Genomic DNA, 20,368 nt, shown 5'->3' on the forward strand with positions numbered 1-20,368 from the left:
AACATTCCGCTACCTGGCCCTGGCCCACCTCAAGGCCAGTCGGGACCCCAGGCCCCCAGTTCTTGGGCATCCCTCGCGGTGGGCCCCTGGCCCTTTTGACCCTCTCTGGTCCTGGCCCCAGCATGGGCCAGTCGAGGGTACTATCCCCTTCAGGCTGGGTCTCTAGCCCCTCTCTCTCATCCTCGGGCCTCACCGTGCCACTACTCCCTTCCTCCTAGGAGGAACCGCAGCACCACGCCCACATCACTCCCACTCTCAGGGTCTGCCCACTCTGGGCCCCCCAACAAACACATGGGTAACCCACCCAGTGGTGGTGGGAGCTAGGGGTTAAGGCACCCCGACCCGCCTTTCACTGGGGTGATAACTGGCCTGGCATTTCCTGGGGGCTCCCACGCCACTGAGAGCCCCACCAGGCCACCCACTCCTGGCAGGGTGCAGTTTCAGGTCATGCCCAGGACCAGGAGCCTCCTAACCATCCCCTTGCAACGCTCCCTTACCTCCGGGTCATTCACAGCAACCCTACAGCCAGGCAATGTTGCTGCCTGGCCTCCAGTAGTCAAACTGCCCTGCTTATAAAGGCAGCCTAGGCCTCAAAATGGCTCCCCTAATCAGGCACCTGGAGGCTGCCAGCTCCAGGCCCTTAAAGTGGCAGAGACACCCTGTGCTCTGCCACACTCCTCCCCTCCTTAAATCATAACCGCCCCCTCTCTGGGGCCTCTCATCACCGCCCCTTCGCTGGGGCCTCTCATCACTGCCCCCTCGCTGGGGCCTCCTCATCGCCGCCCCCTCACACTGGGGCTCCCCATGTTCTCGAGCCTCCAGTCTTTTAGGCCCCATGCACTGCTATCCTCTCAACTGGGCTCACTGTCCTGCTGTTCCTTCTCCCGAAGCTATTTTCCCCTCTCAGGTGTGGTTCCCCCGGAACCTTTGGCCTCTTGCCCTGGCCCACCTCAAGGCCAGTCAGGACCCCAGGCCCCCGGCTCTTGGGCGTCCCTCGCGGTGGGCCCTTTTGACCCTTGTGGTCCTGGCCCCAGCATGGGCCAGTCGAGGGTACTCTCCCCTTCGGGCTGACCACCACAGGACCCTGCCCCCTTGAGGCCTATCATTGTGCTGGCCTTCTACCGGGCTTGATGTACGGCCCCTCTCGGGCTCCTCATCGCTGGCCCCCTTCACACTGGGGCCTCTCACACTACCGCCCCCTCACACCGGGGCTACGCAACCCACTGGTTGCTCTAACCAGTGCCCCCTCTCACTGGGGCCGCCCCCTCACTGGGACCGGGGTCATCATACCCCGCACGCAACCCACCGGTTGCAAGTGGCAGGCACACCCAGTGCACTGCCACAACACCTATAGACTGGGAAGTACCATTCTAAGTAGCACAGCAGTGGAAAGGGATCTTGGAGTCATAGTCGACGCAAACATGAATATGAGTCGCCAATGTGATGAAGTAATAAGTAAAGCTAACTGCACTCGTTCTTGCATTAATAGGTGCATCATGAGCAGGTCTAGGGAGGTGATATTTCCCTTCTTTGTGGCATTGGTGAGGCAGCAGATGGAGTAGTGCGTCCAATTTTAGGCACCACACTTCAGGAGGGATGTGGATAACCTGGAAAGGGTTCAGAGGAGGGCTACATGTATGGTTGAGGACCTGCAGGTAAGATCCTATGAAGACAGATTGAGGGACCTGAACCTCTTCAGCCTCCACAAGAGAAGGCTGAGAAGTGATCTTGTGGCTGTCTACAAACCCATCAGCGGGGCTAGCAGGGAATAGGGGATGGATGGTCTGTTTACCAGGGTGCCCCTTGGGGTTACTAGAAACAATGGCCATAAACTGAAGGAGGGTAGATTTAGATTGGACATCAGGAAGAAATTCTTTACATTGACGGTTGTGAAAATATGGAATGGGTTTCCAAGGGAGGTGGTGCTTTCCCCTACCCTGGAGGTGTTCAAAAGGAGATTAGGTAAACACCTGACTGGGGTTACCTGGCCCCAGCACTCTTTCCTGCCAAGAGCAGGGGGTCAGACTCGATGATCTAATAAGTTGCTTCTGACCCTAGAAATCAATGAAATCTATGAAATCTAATTGTCCACATCCTTCTTGAAGTGTGGGGCCCAAAACAGGACACAATGTGGCTCAGTACTGGACCATACCCCTAACAAATCCCACATGAGTAATGGAATCCTCTGTGATTGGAGTAGTGATACTGATGATAGACAAGATGAGATACAAATGCAAATATCCTGATAAGATCTACAATAAGATGTGATTAGTGGCTCTATCAATAGTCATCCACCCTCATTATTCCATTGTTGACCTCCAAAGTAAGGACCAAACCAAAAGTTTAAAACCCTCTAATTATTTTAACCCCCCTTTGGCTTCACTAGAACATACCCAGGTTCATTTCTGTGTAGCTCAACATTGACTTCTTCCAGAAAAAAAGCATCTGATACTAGTTCTGCACTAATCAGAAGTCCAGTGAATCATGCCATGCTTTATTGTATCCGTTGGTAAACGCACTGAAGCCAAATAAATGGGACTTCTGTTATATGCCTTGCTGTCCAAGAAGACATTTTTCATCTTATAATAGTTTCAGAGACATGATTTCATGGTAATGCCATTGTTGATAAAGTGCTTGGACAAAAAGAGAAAAAATACACTTCTTTCCTTTTCCAGCAGACTGAGTAAGATTTTGAAATTGAGGGGATTATTTCTAACACAATTTCTGTGTCTAATATAAGAACCACCACCACTATGAGTAAGCAAACACACTGGCGTCCCTGAAAGCTGAAAAAAAAGAAGTGGCTGTATTCCAAACAACACATTTCCAGCAGACACACCCAGCTGAGAACATTCAGAAACAGCTGGAATGTCTGGTTAGCGTTTGGATCACCTCAAAAGGTCTCACACGTGTCGTCTTCTTTGCGTACAATAGTAGCAAAGAAAGTGCTCAGGGATTCAGGTCTTGCTCAATTCTGTCACTTCACCCACTGTCTAAATTTGTGCATAAGTTTTTGACTGGTTTGGCTGCGCAAAGTATGCACATTTTATATCCACCTGACAGTAGCACCAAAACCAAAAAGATTTTCCCTTTCTGCTCTTTCGCAGTACATTGGTGCTGAGCCTGCCCAGGGGTGTGTGTGTATGTGTGTGCAGGGTCGGTCTGTCTATCCTGTGGAACCTGTGCCTGCAGGGGGCTTCGCAGCCAAGGGGCCCTGCCCTGCTCACCACCGGCCGCCTGCACCATGTTTAAAGGGCTCGATGCAGTCAGGGAGCCCCTTCCCAGCCGAGCGGGGGAGGAGTTCACAGCTCTGCTCCTGCCCCAGCCCCGGCCCCGGGGAGGGAACCCAGGTGTCCCCAGCACTTGTTGCCCCCAACCTGCGCCCCTGCAGTGCAGCCCACATGCATGCAGCCCGGCCCCGATTATTTTATTTCAGTGAGATTATTAATTAACCACAATTAACCGCTATTTTGATTTTTCAATGGATCAGGGGGCCCCAAAACTATATCTTGCAGGAGGCCCCCCAAAATTGTGGCCCATTCCTCTGTGTGTGTGTGTGTGTGTGTGTGTGTGTGTGCGCGTGTGTGTGTGACGGTAGGCAGGTGAATTCTGCATTGATGGTAGCTGTACTGAGCACTCTCAGATTACTCCTGGTTACAATAAGAACAAACGCCACAGAGCATTTACGCTTTTCTAGTCTGAGGACCAGGCTTAAATCCCTATCTTCTTATATACCCATTCTTCACATAATTCCAGCTCTTTTTACATTGTGCTCTTTAAAATAAAAGAAATAGAGCACCTGCTTTTGCCTTATGCAAAGGATTATGCCCAGTATTTAATCATGCATCCTGTCAGTGGCTTACATTCATGCTTACATAGAACATAAACAACCTGGTTTTCCTTAGTGTCCACCATGCTAGGACTTGCAGGATCATCTATAAAGGCTTCCATATGCATTTTGATTTAATCCCAATATGTACTTAAATGTTGTCTTCTGACAGCAGCAGTGATATATCAGGTAGTGAGAGCTAATGCATTGCATTTCATTCTTATACAAAGACTCTGATAGATTGTATTGTATCTCACTTTGAAGAAAGGTAAGATTGCCACAAAAGAAGTCACTGAGAGTGTCTATATGTTGCTGTACGGCACCGTTAGTACTGCGCTGTTAGTACTGCGTCATGTATACATGGCACAATAGCTGCCCATACTGCAGTAGATATGCCCAACATTAGAGAGTGCAACAAATCAAGTTATCTTATTTCCATACCTTCCAGGAGAAAAAAAAAAGTAGGGATAAAAGGTAGCCAGGCCAACATGCTTTTTAACCATTCTCACCCATGAAAAATGTTTAGGAGATTCACAGTTTTTGAGGCCAGAATGAATCTATTGTGATTATCTAGTTTGGCTTTCCTTCATACCACTGGCACCATACTCAAGACTTCTGTTTGGGCTAAAGCATCTCCTTTAAAGACAGAACAAAGAAGATGATTCCATATTCTGGAGCGATATGTGTATGTCTAGACCAGGCTTGTCCAACATACAGCCCATGGGCCACCATGTGGCCCGCCAAGCCATTTTATCTGGCCCGTGGCAGCACTGGAGCCGATGCTGGTGCTGGCGGTGGTGTGGAGCCGCAGTGGTGGTGGCGGCAGAGCGGAGTCACAGGGCGTGGAGCTGCAGTGCCAGCGGGGCCACGGCAACGTGGGCAGGGCCAGCCCGTGGGCCCCAGCCAGCAGCGAAGGGAGGGGAGCTGCTTACCCCCGCGGGGCCTGGGGCAGTGGCCCTGTGCAGGAGGCCAAGCAGCGGCCACTGGCAGTGCCAGCCCTCACCTGCCTCCTCACCCGCCCACTTCAAGCCAGCCCCACTGCCCTGCCCTGCCCTGCCCTGCCCTACCCCACAGCAAGGCGGCGCCTGCTCCCCTGGCCAGTCTCTCCCAGGGCACTGAGGCTCTCGGGGCCCGGCCGCCCACATGCGAGGCCCTGAGGGGGCCACTTCTCATGTGCTGCTTGGGATGGGAGGAGCCTGGCCAGGTCTGCACCAGCCAGCAGAAGTGGCGGCAGAGCCATGTGCTGCTCGGGACAGGACAAGCCTGCACTGGTCAGTCCCGAGCAGCACACGGCTCCGCCACCACTTCTGCTGGCTGGTGCAGACCTGGCCGGCCTCCTCCCATACCCAGCAGCACATGGGAAGCCAGCTTCAGCTGCATGCTGCTTTTCCTGGCCGGTGCTGACCCGGTTCTGCCCAGGCAGGTCCTGCAGCACCATGTCAAGCCGGGCATGGCACCGGCAGGCCGGGCGGGCTCCAGGTTAACCCCGGCCTGGCCCCGTGGCTTCTGTAGTACCAGGTCAACCCAGTTGTAGTCAAGTGGCTCCAGCAGCACCATGTCAACCCAGGCATGCATGCCATGTCAACCAGCACCATGTCAACCCCTGCAACTTCATTGGTATCAAAGGTCACGTGACCACTTCCTGATATGATACCACTTCCTGTGATGTCTTTGAATACGGCTCGCCGGCCCACTAGGTGATAAAAAGTTCGTGATCCGGTCCCACATTCAAAAAAGTTGGACACCACTGGTCTAGACAGATGTGAGTGGTGGGATGTAGGGGACAGAAAGCCCCACCTGAGCTGTTTGCTACTTAGAAATTACTCAGTGTGATGGAAGTCTGTTTCATTCTCAGTCCCAGTTTTAACTGATCAACATTGTTTTACATGAGCCTCTGTACAGCGCAACTGGCTCCAAATAGCTCTCATGAGGGCCACTTAAAAAGGTACAGCTCCTCACAATAAGGATGTGAACAAATGGTCCAACTGCAGCATTTTAAAAGGATTCTAGGACTTACTATGAAGCAGCCGGTGTATTATAATTAATTGTCTGTCCACCCTTAGCCCACTCTTAGAACCCAAATTCAGCAGCAGAGGAAAAGAGGGGACAAACAGTGGCATTGCTCAGTCTCTGCTTTCACACACCTCCAGAGCCTAGGGGGTGAGTACTGCTGCCATTTTCTCATTCCTTCTTTTAACCTGTCATTGAATTCAGTGGAGTGGGGGTGAGAGGGGAAGGTCAAACAGCAGTGGCGCTCACCCTTTGGGCTCCTGAGATGCATGAAAGCAGGGGCTCTAGCTGGACCCCATGCTGATCAGACGGTGAACTCAGAGCTCCTAGCAATGTGAAGCTTCTGGGTAGGGTGACCACCCATCTCTAGTTGGGCGGGGCAGTCTCAAATGTGAACAACAAGTCCCAGTTCTGAGCTGAATGATTCTGGGACAGCATTTGTCCCAGATTCCCAGTATCATGTGCTGGGATCTGTTTTTTTGTTCATCATGGGGCTGGGGGGAGTGGGACACAGGGGGCACCATGAGCATGTGTGAGGCCCCCATGGTGAGGGAGGGAGTGGGGCTGGGGCCGTTGCCCAAATGGGGTGGTGGATAGGGCCCGGGGCCAGAATATGTGGCCATGGGGCTGGCTGGGGAGCAGAACAGAGCTATAGCTGGCTTGTTCAGAGAGTAATGGGGGGAGGGGGCATCTCCCTGGTGCTGTGCACGCTCCCAGAAAGAGGGGCATAAGAGGGCATAAGCCCCCTCAGATTTGTAAGGGGGGCACATGTGGGCTGCTTACTGGGGGCTTGGGGTCCCTGCCCTCCTGCCCTCCTCCCGGGGGGTCTGTGGGTGGGCAGGACCCAGCACAAGAGGGCAGACAGACTTAGTGCTGCCACCGCTGTTGCCAGGAGCCCCAAGCTGGCCATACCACCATGGCAAGGCACCCTTTGCCCACCCAGCAGCAGCAGGGGTGGCAGCGGCAGCACAGAGTTATGCCCCCTGCTGCTGCCAGGCTGCCAGGGGCACCTCACCATGGCACATGGCTTCCAGGGGGAAAGCAACAGGGCAGGGAGCATGAGCCCAAAGTGGGCAGCCTACATCCTCCTCTGCTCCCCATGGCCTCTGCTCAGCTCTGCTTTAGCTGTGCCATGGGGTGAGGCAGCAGGTACATGTCCCGCCTTACCCTTATGAAAAGGTGGTCATCCCACTTCTCGATGGAGCCTCAGTTGACATGCCAGTGAGCTCAAAAAGCTCACTGTAACTATAACACAGCCAAATGGGTTGGGAGTGACACCACACCACTGCACTCTCCTTTGTCTCCCATACCTGTGCACCCAGATCCACCCCTGGTTAAGCGAGAGAAGGGTGATTAGGAATGCTATGCCTGTTTCTCCATTGTTTCAAGGTCACTGGGGGGCCAAAATTACCCTTTTATTGGCATCCAATTGGGGTGACAGAATACCAAAACTTTTTATGCCAGCCACACTGAAGAGAGCCAATGAGTGCTAATACAATTATATTGCTGAGATGCTGCATTTAGCAGGTTGGTTACTTTGGAGAGGACTCTGAAGTCTACCAAACCTGTTTCTTGCATCCCTTCCTTATGTAAAGCCATGTGCCATAGTTATCCCACGTATGCTGGTGATATTCATATGGTAAATTGCAAGTCTGTGTAATTATTTTGATTTATCAGCTATTTTGACCACCTTTCCTGCATTATAAGTGGAATAATGCAGAACCTGATACCAGCTCCATCCTTGGGGGTTTTTAAAACCTGGCTAGACAAAGCTTTGGCTAGCATGATCTAGTTGTAGATGGTCCTGCTTTGAGCAGGGGGTTGGACTAGATGACCTCTGGAGGTCCCTTCTAACCCTAACTTTCTATGATTCGAACTCATTGTGAAACTTTTGGACCATTTTTTATCATATGTGTACCTCATTTTCCTATCTGTAAAATGGAGGCAAGGATGCTTGCCCAACTTCGTAGAGGTCTCAAATCTAGACATAAAAGACCCCAATAGCAATGTGTGTAAACCTGTATATATCACACATGCACTTCAACATACACACACATTTCTGCAAACATGCACATGCAAAATTTCTTTTTTATGGATATTTTTTCTGTCAGAAATGGGCTTTCTGCCAGAAATGAACAGGACTATTTCTCTGGGAATATTGTCCAGTTGCTAATTTCACTACCGGAACTGCGTTTCTGCACATTTTGGCCCACTTCCACAACTGCCTCCATTGAACATAAGGGGACTGATGATTCTACGGATAATGGTAAACATATGTAACCCAAGCAGTGTTCTACTTTAAATGCCAGAAATCATTAAAAGGTATTTTAGTTGTTGGCAACCTAAGATCAGTGTAGGAAACATCATCTAACAGAGAAATCTCATACCAATAAGTTTCATGCTCTGACAGTATTTGGCATTTTTCTTCTTTTTTTTTTTAATTCACTAATACAAAAGTGGGGCCAAAGTGTTCTGAAGTTTCAAATTAGTTTGTCATAACTGCAAAAAATCCCTGAATTCTTAGGTTTGTTTTTATTGGAAAGCACTTTCATTTCAGACTAGGCCACTTGATTTTCTTTTGACTGTACATGAGACCTTTGACTTTCTGGAGTACACAGGAGACGAATTGAGTAATGTGATGTCATTGCCTTGTGGAGTTCTCATAACACTAAATATATTAGTCATTTATGCTGCCAATACCAAAAGGGTAAAAAAGAAAAGGAGAGAGAATGCCATTTTATGTAGATGAACAGCAATGATTATTCCCTATGATGCACACCACTTTTTCATTATTTCCTCCATTTTTTGTGAAGCCTGTGAAAACCATATTTGAACTAAGTGATATTACTTATCCACATACAGTACTTTCCTTCTTGTGGCTAAATAATTTTTTTGTGCTAAGTCAGTGAAATTTAGCACTCTGAGTAGCAATTGAACCCATTAAATTAAATAGCTTTAAAGCTTGTATTATTTTATTGACATCTATGGTTAATCAGTATCAAGTTGACCACTAGTGGCTGTATGCTTGAGAATGTTTTTTCCTACTCAAAGTTTAGTTATACATAGCAAGTATCTGTTCATTTGCTGACAGGACCACCATTTTACCAAGAGTGGAGAGAGAGGTACGTGGTTTTTGCCTTTGTTTATAAAGTATGAGTGTCACATCCTTGCTTCAGTGAAATGAAACTTTGCATTTTTATAGGCTTCATATTGTTCACACTGTATACTTACCTGTTGGGTAAGGGATGGTAATAAATAAAAAGATGTATAATTTGCCTTTTCTGAGTGTTCACAAGTGGCAAAAGAAAAAAACACCCTCATAAGTTTCCTAACAGAAACTGGGATTAATCAGAATAGCTTTAAAAAAGATTTTTACTAAGATATTGATGCCCCCGATTTGATTATTATAATTTTTTCAAAACATATAGCTTTTAATCAAGGGAATAAAAAAATTAGTAATCAAAGCAAAGAGTGTGCTGTGACTCAGAGGCTGGTGCAGAAAATACTAAACAAACAGTAGGATTTATCAAAGCTAAGGATTGCTAAAGCCAAGGTTTTAGAGTAAAATCAGCTCTTAGATAAATTTTAAATCAATTCAGTATGATAGAAAATGCCTTAGGGATGTGTGAGAGGGACAATGAAAGCCTCTCTAAGGGGCCCTGGACCCCCACCCCATGCATCCTGGGACTCACCCTAGGGATCCCGGAGGAAGCGCAAGCTGTGGCCTCGCAGTTCTGGAGCTGCCTGCAGCTGCGGATCGGCGAGGGAAGGGGGCACAGCCTCTGGAAACCGTGGGCTGCTTAAATGGCAGCCGGAAAAACAGTTGGGCAGTGAATGAAGGGATAAGAGGACACTGACCCAGAGATGCTGGGGAAGGAGGAAGAGAAGGACGCCAACCTAGAGACACTGCTGGAGGAAGAAGAGAGCACCAATCCAGGGACGCCAGTGGAGGGAAGAATGGACAGTGACCCGGAGAGACAAGCAGCCAGAAGGAAGATTACCCAGTTGCAGGCAAGAGAGGGGAAGCTGAGGGCCCGGGCACAGGAGGTGGGAGACACCAGCAGAAGCAGGTACCCCACACGGGGGCATGGCGGGGGGGGGGGGGGCACAAGCAACCCAGCATGGGAACCATGCACTCTCCCAAGCTGGGGAAGACTGGGAGTGACTCCAGGTTAGCCGGGGGCCAGTGACAGCCAGACTGAGGAGCTGGATCAGAGTGGGACACGGAATGGCAGTCCACCCCCATAAGTCACTCAGGACACAGAGACACGTGGGTCCCTCATCCACTCCTCTAAGTTCTTCCTTTACTTTGGATTCTGAAAAGGGCATTGGGAGGCAAGATCCCAGGGGGTACCCTCCAGTGAAAACCTGGGTGTTAAGTTTTGTTGAAGGCCCTGGCTAGCCCATGACAGGGCCAGCTTAGATACACTAGTTGGCCTGAAGCCAAAGAACTGGCTACAGTGAAGGGCAGACTCACCAGGAAGACCCGACCTAAATTAGGGGTGGGCAACCTGGGCAAGGAGGAAAAGCCGTCCAAGGGGATGCCGGCAGAAGATAATATCTATCCTGGCCGTGGATGTGGTAAGGGTGAGGTAAAGGGGAGGTTTGGAGCCCCACGAAGCAGCAACAGGGACTGAAGCATCTTTATCCTTGGCGGGGAGCCACTTGACAGGAACTGCCTCCCCAACTAGAACATTGAAGTCGTGGCAGGTGAGTAAGGGCAGCACCTATACCACCAAGGTGGCATCCGAGCTCGAACCCCACCCTGACGTCGCTCGCGGGCAAGACACCCAGGAAGAGAAGGCTGAAGCCGTACAACACCTTCAAGTGACAGGGTGCTTGAGGGGAAAAAAAACTGAGCAAGAAAAATAGTGTCCACTGAATAAAATATACAGGATTATTATGGTAAGATTCCAGGTCTTGACAAGCTTAATAGTTAACTAGGAGATTGGTCAACAATTTTCTAGTCTCCAGTAAATATATCAATTGGAATGTTATTTGAATTTCATTAAGTCACTAGGGGCATCTTTACATATGCTCTGGGATGGGTGGGGAACGGGGTGCTTTAATTAGAGTGGATCTCGGAGCTGCTCTAATTAAAATGCCCACAGCATCACATGTATTCAGCATCCTGTGCTTCAAAATGGTGATGGGGGCACTTTAATTAAAGCTTATTTGATGAGCTTTAGTTAGACCACCCTACCACCATTTTGAAATGTGGGGATGCTGAACACACGTGATGAAGAGGCTGCTAGAACACTCATCGGAGCAGATGCCTGGAACATGTATAGGTGCCCTAGCAGAGCAAACTTTCCAAAAAATGCTTCAATAATTTTAGGTTGGCATCCATTGCTTTGGTGCTCATGTGACTGTGTTTAAGTAAGGTATGACTCGCTTAGTCCAAAATGACTATGCTGGAGGCACTCTTTGTGCTGAAGAGCTGATTTTCAGACACACAGACTAATAATGGATCCTCCAGGCCTATTCCAGCTATAGACAGGAAGTGAAAAATTGTCCCTATTCTGCACACACTTTAATAATAGAGGCCACCTTAATTTTACCCTACTCTGCCTATTTATCACAAACTAAAAGTAAACTCCTTAATCTAGGCATCTGTGATTAGTTTCCCACAAACGCATGTTATGCCAAAGGGCCTAAGTTAAATCTTTCCAAAAGAAAAATAGAATCTCTTTTGTTTATATTTAACAGTGGCATTGACACGGTGAAAAGACTTTCTTATATTTTTCAAAACAATATCTTTTTAAAAAGATCCCTAAAGTAAGCTACAGGTGATAACAAAGACCAGTTCAACTTCCATTAACCTGTGTGTAAACTGGATTATTCCAGTAATGCAAACAATTAATGAGAACTACAGGAACATCAAGGGGTTTGTTTCTTAACTGAAAATGCATTGCTATTTGTTAACTCAGAGTCCAGCCTTTGGGATATAAAGCTTTAGGCTCAAATTTTCAAGGTTGTTTTTTAAAGTTAGGTAATTAAGCCCCTACTTAAGAGAAAGAACTTATGTGGTTTCATATGCTATAGAATGTGTGTTGTAGCTTGCTGATTTTTATTAACAAGTGTTCTTTGTTTTAATATATCATGTGCTAAGTAAGATTAATAACATGCCAAAAAAAGTAGCCTTATGCAGGGGTCAGTCCTGGGGCCAGTTTTGTTTAATATTTTCATTAATGATCTCAAAGATGGCATGGGCACCCTCAGCAAGTTCGTGAATGACACTAAGCTGGGGTTAGTAGTGGATACGCTCTAGGGTAGGGCTAGGATTCAGTGATCTAGACAACTGGAGGACTGGGCCAAAAGAAATCTCATAGTTACATAGTTTCATAGTAGCTAGGGTCAGGAGGGACCTGAACAGATCATCTAGCCTGACCCCCTGCCACAGGCAGGAATGAATGCTGGGTTCACAAGACCCCAGACAGGTGATCATCCAACCTCCTCTTGAATTTGCCCAAAGTAGGGGCGAGGACCACTTCCCTGGGAAGTTGGTTCCAGATTTTGGCCACCCTAACTGTAAAATATTGCCTTCTGATCTCTAACCTAAACCTACTCTCCATCACCTTATTACCATTGTTCTTCGTCACCCCAAGTGATGCTGGGGAGAAAAGGGCTCTACCTATTTGCTGTTGATCTCCCCTGATGAGTTTGTAGGCAGCCACCAGGTCCCCCCTCAGCCTCCTCTTGCCAAGGCTGAACAGGTTCAGGTCCCTCAGTCTCTCCTCATAGGGCCTGTCCTGCTGCCCTCTCACCAAGTGAGTGGCCCTTCTCTGAACGCTCTCCAGGCTGGCCACATCCCTTTTGAAGTGCGGCGCCCAGTACTGGATGCAGTACTCCAACTGCAGCCTGACCAAAGTCACATAGAGGGGGAGTATCACCTCTCTGGACTGGCTTGAGATGCACCTTTGGATGCATGACAAGGTATGGCTGGCCTTGCTGGCTGTGGTCTGGCATTGGCAGCTCATGTTCATCTTGGAGTCAATAATGACTCCAAGATCCCTTTCTGCCTCTGTGCTTTCAAGAAGGGAACTCCACAGCCTGTATGTATGCTGTGGATTCCTTCTCCCAAGGTGCAGCACCCTGCATTTATCTACATTGAACCTCATCCTATTCTCATCTGCCCACTTTTGTAGTCTGTCTAAATCTAGTTGCAGCCATTCTCTCCCCTCAAGTGTGTCCACCTCGCCCCACATCTTAGTGTCATCAGCAAACTTGGACAGCATGCTTTCCATCCCCTCGTCCGAGTCGCTGATGAAGATGTTAAACAGTGTGGGCTCAAGGACCAAGCCCGGGGGTACCCCACTGCTGACATCTCACCAGGTTGAGTGCAACCCGTCCACCACTACTCTCTGGGAGCACCCCATCAGCCAATTTTTTATTCATCCAACTGTGCAGGCATCAATGCCACAGGCGCTTAATTTATTGATGAGGATGGGGTGAGAGACAGTGTCAAAGGCCTTCTTAAAGTCTAGAAAGACTATGTCCATGACGACACCATCATCCAAGGATTTAGTTACTTGGTCATAAAAGGCAACCAGGTTGGTCAGGCAGGACCTGCCTTTGATGAACCTGTGCTGATTGCCCCGAGCATGATTTCCCCTCCTGGCCCCCCACAGATGTGCTCCTTGATGATTCTCTCCAAGATCTTCCTGAGCACCGAGGTGAGGCTTACAGGCCTATAGTTACTTGGGTCCTCCTTCCTCTCTTCCTTGGAAATTGGGACCACATTAGCCAGTTTCCAATCCTCTGGCACCTGGCCAAATGACCACGAATGCTCAGATAGCCAGGCCAAGGGCTTTGTGATGACCCCTGCCAGCTCCCTCAACACCCTTGGGTGGAGGGCATCTGGACCTGTGAATTAAAAAATGTCTAGCCCTTCCAGAAGATCCCTAACTACATCTGTGCTGACTGAAGGCCTGACAAAGTTATCCCCAAGATTGTCCCTACCTCTGGGGCTCAACAAGGACAAGTGCAAAGTCCTGAATTTAGGATGGAAGAAGCCCATGCACCATTACAGGCTTGGGACCAACTAGCTAAGCAGCAGCTCTTTAGAAAAGGACCTGTGGGTTAAAGTGGACAATAAGCTGGATATGAGTCAACAGTTTGCCTGTGATGCCAAGAAAGCTAACAAAATCCTGAGCTGCATTAGTAGGAACACTGCCAGCAGATGGAGGGAAATAATTATTCCCCTCTATTCAACACTGGTGAGGCCTCTTCTGGAGTACTGTGCCCAGTTTTGGGTCCCCCACTACAGAAAGGATGTGGACAAGTTGAAGAGAGGACAACAAAAATGGTTAGGGGGCTGGAGCACATGACTTATGAGGAGAGGCTGAGAGAACTGGGTTTATGTAGTCTGGAGAAGAAAAGACGGAGGGAGGATTTGATAGCAGCCTTCAATTACCTGAAGGGTAGTTCCATAGAGGATGGAGCTAGACTGTTATCAGTGCTGGCAGATGACAGAACCAGGAGCAATGGTGTCAACTTGCAGCAATGGAAGTTTTGGTTGGATATAAGGAAAAAACTCTCACTAGGAGGTTGGTGAAGCACTGGAATGGGTTGCCTAGAGACGTGGTGGAATCTTCATCCTTGGATGTTTTTAAGATCTGACTAGACAAAGTCTTGGCTGGGAAGATCTAGTTGGGGATGGTCCTGCTTTGAGCAGGGGGTTGGACTTGATGACCTTTTGAGGTCCCTTCGGACCCTAATTTTCTATGATTCTATGATGCTGTTTCCTCCTCACCATATTGCTTATCTCTAATTCATGTTCTGCAAACCTACAAGAGAAACCTCTAATTAACTTGCTGCACTTCATCCTGTCTTAATTCAGAGTTTTCCCTCCTTCCACCCACACCCTTATTCTTACCCTTAATTTGGAGAGTGTAGAGTCGAGAGCTTGTTTTCTGCACAGAAAGTTATGTCGGCCATTTTCACATATACATTATCTTTCTGTGACATTGTTTTGGTGGGTAAAGCTTCTTTGCTGCTGCTTCTATGCTACAGAGATTACCATAAGATCCACCTCCTAAAACCATTATTCGGTCAATGTTTGACAATACCACTCTTAGCAGCATTGTGGATGAGTAGTATCACCTAGTTCAATGCTGCTCTCAGGTGATTCCAGCGTGCAGAGATAAGCATTTCAAAGAACTTGGCTCCAGATCTATCGAGATATTTAGGCATTTAATTCTCATTGAAATTAAATGGAATTAACAACTAAATACTTTTGTGGACCTGGGTCATTGTGTCAGTCACCATCACCACTCTCCATCAAAGGAGTCTTGGTGCACTCCCTTCACAGGATACAGCTACAGCTGGTAAGGTGACTCATCCAATCTTGTAAACCTTGTCTTGATGATCGATGTATTTTCAAACTGTAGTTGGATCATTACAATTACAAAAAACTGAAACCCTTGGCCTTAAAAAAGTCCCTAGATAGTTCAGAATGTAGCACTGCACCTCTGCCTGCCAGAAGTGCTCACTTCCTTATATTGACTCTGTGTTGAATATCAAGCTTGGAGCTTTGCAACTCAGAGCAACTGAATTTTTAAATCTCTCTGTAGAAGTGACCAAAACTATTAAATGGACCGTTTCTTTAATATTTCTATTATATTAAATGGGCTGAAGATGTGAGTGATTCATCTTTCACATAAAAACCCTCATCCTTCTGCAATTTACTTTGAAAAGAGTATGGGGAGAGAATTTGCTGGGTTTTTTTGTACCCAAAGTTCTGAATTCAGGACCCCTTCCAGTTCCCCAGGCATGAATCAGCACTGTATTTGGCCCACAGTATTCAAGTCTATACAATATAACTGAAAATGCCTTTCTTTAGTTGTGTTTACGAGGTGAATCAGAAAACTTTCAGTCCTAATGCTATACTGACAACAAGAGACACTACTGGGATTAGGGCTGCTTAATGGTTTGCAATTCAAGAGCTTTACTAAATGTTACAAATGCAGAAGATCTGAACCAGATCCAATGGAAATTTGGAATAATAAAATGATTTCTGTACATATTATTTCATTATTTATCACATTTATGCAGTTGTATAAAGAGATATAAAAATCAGTTAATATGTTGGTAAATGCTGTAAAGTTCTCATTATAGTTTAGAGAGTTAAATATCACCCATTTTGTGAGCTTTAAATGCTGTATTTTTCATGAGATCTCCTTGGAGACAGAAAGGTATTTTGTGTGTTCTCCCTCTCTTGCTCCAAAACTTGGAAAAACCAAGAAATAATGTGTTTTGTTTGGGTGAAGGGAACATGAGAAATAAGCTGATTTTTCTTTTGCTGTTGTTGAATTAAACCCTCAGACAACTCTGCTCTTTTTTACACTAGCATAAATCAAAAACCCAAAGTAACTCCATAGAAACTAGTGGTATTACACTACTAGAGCTGGGTAGAATGTTGTCACCTGTTTTGCATTTATTATGAGATGATGAATCAATGTTGTTCCATTTCTCTTGCAGCAGAATCGAAAGGGGTAGGAGATGACTCAATGATCAGATAGGCCTTTGTGTGTCAGTCCCTTTCTGAAGAGGACATGATATTCAGTGCTATTGTTAAAATCAATTGCAAAATTGAACTGTAGCTCATGTTAAGTCCAGCCTTATAAGGCTCCATTACAAATAGCCTTCCTTCCCAGAAATAGATGAGCAATAGTTTCAGATACCACAGAGAAGGGGCTTAACTATACACACCAGGAATGGTTTGAATGCTATACAGTAAGTCAAACAAATTTATTATACAATCAAACCATGGGGTACAAGTGGAGAAAGATGATTGTCATTAATGATGAATTCCTTCCTACACAACTGCTATCTAATTTAGACAAGGTTTTGATTCCTATTGAGGGCAGCACTTGCACACATACTTAACATCAATCATGTGCATGAGTCCTATTGACCTCAAGAGGACATCAGTACAAATTTCAACTTTTTCCTGACTAGGTGTGATTTTTGAACTAGGGACTTAATCTTTGCCTTCATTTTCTTTATCCTCTGAGGAATGGTTGGTCAGGAGATGTAAGTAGAACAGCCATGGTCAGAGTTCTACTTTGTTGGGCTCCTTCCACTATGCTTCTCTTTAATTAGCCGAGATGGATAGTCTTGCAGAGAATAAGCTGTTAAAATGAGACTTTAAAAAATTGTAGTCTTTTATGTAAATTCCTTCTCCCTCCCCACCCCTTTTTGGCTTCAAAATCAATGATTTTCCATGGGCTTCCACTGATCTCATACTTGTGCAAATGTTCCAGGGAAATGAAGCACAAGAAGCTCAGGAGTCTTTTAAACCATCTCTTGGCCTACTATATCATTTTCACAGTTTTCCTGGCATGCCTGCCCATCCAGTGCTGCTGGAAATGGTGTTTCTTGTAGTCAGCTGGACACAGTAATGTTGCCTCAGTACATGCAGGGCTAGCTAATGACAGTAACCATTGTTAGTTTCTGTATTGTGCTAGAATAATTAATAGTTAGGAGGTTAGGTGTTAATACCTAACATAAAGAGATAGGGACAGTTCTGAGGTTACTCTGATTAATTCTATTTTAAAAAATGGAAGAGGATCTTGTGAAGCACCTGGACAATAACCTCACATTTACATTTGAAGGCAAGCAAGTAAATTGTAGATGAATGGCCAAAATAAAAGTGCTTTTTGATCTACTGTGGGTATGTAGAAACAACAGCTAGACCATAAAAGTGTGGATGATACTCATGAATCCAAGCTGGCAACATCACAATTGCTGGCAGTTGCCTCTTGGTCTCGTCCCCTGCATTCATAGGCAACCAGTCCCAACAGGGCCATTAGAATGTTTACTTTGCCATCTTTCATGCACCACGGCCACAGAGCATCCTATAAAAACCCTGCAACGTGCTATAGGTGAAGAGTAAGAAATGAAGGCGCTATTGATATCTTGCCCTGGCAGTGCCTGGAAATTTACTTAGATTAAAGATGTCTGGATAATCATAAGCAGAAGACCATGTCCCATGGTCCAAAGAAGGCAAAAAGATTTGGTGATCTTTTTTACCCTAAGTGCAAAGGCTAGTTTCACCAGACAGGTACCTGAGAGGTTTTTAGCACCTGTAGGCTATGAACAGAAGTTGTATTTGTCCCATTTTCTCCTGGGACAAACTGCAATCATTCAGACATGCATGACTGGGACAAACCCTAAAAAGGTTTGTGGGATAAGAAGTGCTAACAGTTTGTCCTGGGACACTGAGAAGTGTGTTTGAATGGTTGTTCTGGAATGGCATTATTAGGTCAATGGCAGGAAAGTAACAGTGCATTCAGCTGCTTACTAAACTCTGATTGGAAGGGTGATATGTGTACACACCAGTGCCTCAACTCTTCTGTTCCAGGACAAACACAGGCACAACTAGTCATGGGATAAATGTAACGGACACCATCTGTTGGTCCCATGACATTTACGTCAAGCACATCATGGGCCATCACCAATGCACTGACCCCACCAGATCGACTGCCACTGGACCAGACCCAGAGGGGACCACCTGAATCCCCCTCTGCACCTGATGGACTCCAAGACGAATCTTTCAATGATGGACCACTCCACTCCACTCGAAGATGACCTCCACTACAAGACTCTATAGACTGAGTAAATTCTTCAACCTACCCCCTCCACCATTGCAGACCATTGTATGGGTTTGTGTACATCTATCCTCTTTCTCTCTCAGGGTCATGATCCCCCTCCCTCCCCTTTCCCCATCCCCTCCCCCTCCCCCTGTGCTTAGTTGGCTAAAATTGTATTTTCTGTAACCTAGTTGTGTTCCCCTTCTCACCCCCATCCCTCTTATGTTAGTCCCCTGCTCAGGCACTCTGTATTTCCCTTATGGCTTTGCCATCTTTGGTTCATGACTCTTTAGTGGAGGTACTAAATGTAATGTAATTTAGTACTGGAGGTACTAAATGTAATGCACATTAGAAAAAAACTTTGAAATGCTCATGTAGACATGCCCTCTCTCTTATTTCCTTGACCATCACAGCTACATCATCACTTCAACACTCTCACACTCATGACCAGTTGGTATACATTTAATCCTGTGCCAGTATCATTCTTTGATTTAAATAGCTTTTTACCCTCCCTAATATGCTTAAAATGAGTAATCATATCATCTTTCAGCCTTCATTTCACTGAGCTGAGCAAGCCAAGCTCTGTTAATTTTGTTTCCAGTGCCCTAATCATGCTAAGTGTCCTTCTCTGTAGCTATTCCAGTCATCTGAACGTAGGCAACCACAACTGTACACAAAATTCAAACTCTGCAGAAGCAGTGTTCACTTATGAAAGAAAAAAATAAAACTGGGAATTAAAATATTATAGATTTAAGAACTCTTTGTTTCCAAAGATTGTTGACCCAGTTCCTTACTTTTGTTTAAATTTTCTGCAGGAAGTTGAGGTTCACTGAGAAGTAACCTCAGTGATTTCTAAGAAAAGCTTTCTAGCAAAACCTTACAGCAGTTACTAGGCTCTAAACAAGTCCACACATCAACAAGGTTGTGGTCATTTTGAGATTATTTTAAACAACTACCTCAGTCATGCTCTCTAATAAGAAAAGAAAAAAAATATTGTACGGTGAAGAGTTTCTCTTGTTCACAGTTCTTTTCTGGGCAACACACAGGTATCCAAAGGAAAAATGGTTTTGTTGTTTTGTTTAGATAAATAAGATGGCTTACATCTAGGCCCAGAATCCTCCTTTTGTGCCTATATAACTGTTGTATAAGGTATGAAAAAATCTGTATATTTTTCACACCCTGAACAACTGCTGTTGTCTTTAAAAGAATGACTCAGATGTAGTTGGAGAAATCATTTACTTTCACTTCAGAGAAACATAAATCAAGTGGATCAGAACTCTTGGGCTCAATTCATGATAAACTCAGGTTGTGATAGTGCCTTAAACAATGGACAGATCTGGATCAACCTCAAAAGTTACAGAATTCCTAGAAAATTGGGGCCTTGCCCTGACCTCCCCTCCCCCCTTCCCCCTGAAGGTGATCCATATAGTGGTAAGTGCCTAGGTTCTCTACACAGTGAGGAAGCAGAATTAGGCTCCTCCAAAATATGATTCAGAGTGCCTAGGTACTGGGCAGGGAGGCACCTAGAACTAATCACAAGGAAACACTAAACAGGGTTGTACCTGATTGCCTAGCCCTATTTCAAGTTAGTTGCCTGCCTTGGGGCTGCACATTAGGTGCCTCTGTCTACTGAGGAAGCAGAATGCCTTCCTCTGAGGCTAGGTATACAACTGACTACTGGTGGTGGCTACATCAAGAGCTCAGAGAATACAACTGACTACTGGTGGTGGCTACATCAAGAGCTCAGAGAACTCCTCAGGGCTGCGTCTACACAAGACACTGACTGTGCAGTAGCCCATGACTACTGCGCAGTAGTGTTGCATGGCAGGAAGTGTGATGTGATGATATTGAGCAGTAGTCTCACGCTACTGTGAAGTCAGCATCGTGAAAAAGCCGCTTCATGGTGCTACTATGCAGTAAGTCCAGTCACTGC

The 20,368-nt window shown here is 46.4% G+C and overlaps 1 long non-coding RNA gene across 1 annotated transcript in view; it reads left to right on the forward strand.

The window, feature by feature from the left end:
• The window catches only part of LOC109285534 (uncharacterized), a 39,426-nt gene extending 20,249 nt beyond the window's left edge, over positions 1 to 19,177 (forward strand). Inside the window, exon 3 of the long non-coding RNA XR_002093283.2 lies at positions 18,207 to 19,177. This is a non-coding gene — a long non-coding RNA (uncharacterized LOC109285534). The remainder of the gene's footprint in view (positions 1 to 18,206) is intronic.
• The last annotated feature ends 1,191 nt before the right edge of the window (positions 19,178 to 20,368 follow it).

The sequence above is a fragment of the Alligator mississippiensis genome, chromosome 1, assembly GCF_030867095.1.
Source record: "Alligator mississippiensis isolate rAllMis1 chromosome 1, rAllMis1, whole genome shotgun sequence".
In the NCBI taxonomy this organism is placed as follows: domain Eukaryota; kingdom Metazoa; phylum Chordata; order Crocodylia; family Alligatoridae; genus Alligator; species Alligator mississippiensis.